The following is a 2,500-nucleotide window of genomic DNA, read 5'->3' on the forward strand; positions in this document are numbered from 1 at the left end:
CTGGGACGTCCGAGACTTTGCTCGGGCCGGCCTGGGACGCCCGAGACTTGGCTCGGGACGGCCTGGGACGCCCGAGACTTGGCTCGGGACGGCCTGGGACGCCCGAGACTTGGCTCGGGACGGCCTGGGACGCGCTCGGCACAGCTCGGGACAGGCCGGGACGCCCGAGCCGAGCTTCGGGTCGCACGAAATCTCTTCGTATTCCGACATATTAGAAGCTTCCCATCATGTAGTAGGCCGAGCTTTGCCCTTTGGATGCCCTATGGTGCTTGGCGAGCACTAGGGAACGTGCCAGCACAAGTGCTGTGCACGCTCTGGGGAAGGAGCTCAACCCTCCCCCTTATAGTGCAAAGTTATTGTTTTTCCTATTTTCACAAGGAAACATCAATTTTTTAACCAAGCATACTGGGCCTTTACTCCTTCGTTACTCGTCGGAATCCAGCAAACTTATACTCGTCGGAAAGGTCTTTTCGCAAGGATTTTTTTGATATATTATAATAGCGATTCCGATAAATATTTATTTTTCTATGAATTTTTAAGTGAATAAACACCGGAAAATTCATAAAAAATAGAAAAAAAAATATTTTCCTCCGTTTCTTTTCTCCAATAATTCATAAATAATACCTCAATAGTATTAATGAAGAGAGAGTCGAAGTGGCCCGGGTGGATTTCGAAATGTCCCACGACCCCATAGAATGCACGGGCCAGCCGAGCCAAAAGAATGGGACGCGCACGGGACAGCATTGGTCAGGCTCGGGACGGCACGGGACAGCACGGGACGCGCATGGGACAGCACGGGACGCGAATGGGACGGCCTTGCTAAGGCTCGGGACGGCATGGGACAGCTCGGGACGCGCATGGGACGGCACGGGACGCGCATGGGACGGCCTTGGTGAGGCACGGGACGGCCTTGGTCAGGCTCGGGACGCGCATGGGACGGCACGGGACGGCCTTTGTGAGGCTCGGACGGCACGGGACGCGCATGGGACGGCCTTGGCGAGGCTCGGGACGGCATGGGACAGCACGGGACGGCCTCGGCACAGCTCGGACGGCACGGGACGCGCATGGGACGGCCTCGGCACAGCTCGGACGGCACGGGACGGCCTTGGCGAGGCTCGGGACGGCAAGGGACGGCCTCGGCACAGCTCGGGACGGCACGAGACGCGCATGGGACGGCCTTGGTGAGGCTCGGACGGCACGGGACGCGCATGGGACATCATGGGACGCACATGGGACACCTTATGGGGATCATCAAGGCGTCTTGCACGGGACATTCTTTCCCACGAAGGGCATTTACATGGGACATCTTAGGAGTCGAGAGCCGGCACATGGGACAACGTAGTTCACACGCACGGAACACTTTACTTTCGTTTGGAACGTCGTGGGATCTTTATGTTCCCATTAGCACCGAACCTTTAACATGCTAGGAAGCTATGTTCGATCTTCTCGAAGTGTCGATGGAACTTCGATGGATACACATCCGATCCGATGTTATGATGATGTACTTTCTCCGAGATCGATGTTGGGGCCGTATTCCGATGTCATGATGATGTACTTTCTCCGAGATCGATGTGACGGCCTTGGTAAGGCATAGTTCGGCCTTGGTAAGGCATGGGTCGGCCTTGCTAAGGCATGGGATGGCCTTCGTAAGGCATGGGACGGTCTTGTAAGGCACGGGACGCGCATGGGACGGCCTTGTAAGGCATGGGACGACCTTCGTAAGGCGTGGGTCGGCCTTGTAAGGCTCGGGACGCCATGGGACGGCACGAGACGCGCATGGGACGGCCTTGGTGAGGCTCGGACGGCACGGGACGCGCATGCGACGGCCTTGTAAGGCTCAGGACGGCACGGGACAGCACGGGACGCGCAAGGGACGGCCTTGGTATGCCTCGGGACGGCCTTGGTAAGGCTCGGGACGGCCTTGGTATGCCTCGGGACGCCATGGGACAGCTGGGGACGCCATGGGACGGCCTGGGACTGGCTTGGTAAGGCTCGGGACGCCATGGGACAGCTGGGGACGCCATGGGACGGCCTGGGACTGCCTTGGTAAGGCTCGGGACGCCATGGGACGCCATGGGACGGCACGGGACGCGCACGGGACGGCCTGGGACGCGCACGGGACGGCCTTGGTAAGGCTCGGGACGCCATGGGACAGCAGGGGACGCCATGGGACGGCCTGGGACTGCCTTGGTAAGGCTCGGGACGCCATGGGACGGCCTGGGACGCGCACGGGACGGCCTTGGTAAGGCTCGGGACGCCATGGGACGGCACGGGACGCGCACGGGACGGCCTGGGACGCATCCTGGGATGCCTGAGCCAGCAAGGTCGCGGCATGGGACATTCTTAGGCATCAAGGGTCGCGGCATGGGACATTCTTAGGCGTCAAGGGTCGGGGCATGGGACATTCTTAGGCGTCAAGGGTCGTGGCATGGGACATCACATGGGCCATCTTATGCTTCTTAGGCACCAAGGGTCGGGACGTGGGTGCGTTAAGGCAGGG

The sequence above is a fragment of the Eschscholzia californica genome, unplaced genomic scaffold (assembly GCF_041429995.1).
Source record: "Eschscholzia californica isolate CP2 unplaced genomic scaffold, dmEscCali1.0.p SCAF_135, whole genome shotgun sequence".
In the NCBI taxonomy this organism is placed as follows: domain Eukaryota; kingdom Viridiplantae; phylum Streptophyta; class Magnoliopsida; order Ranunculales; family Papaveraceae; genus Eschscholzia; species Eschscholzia californica.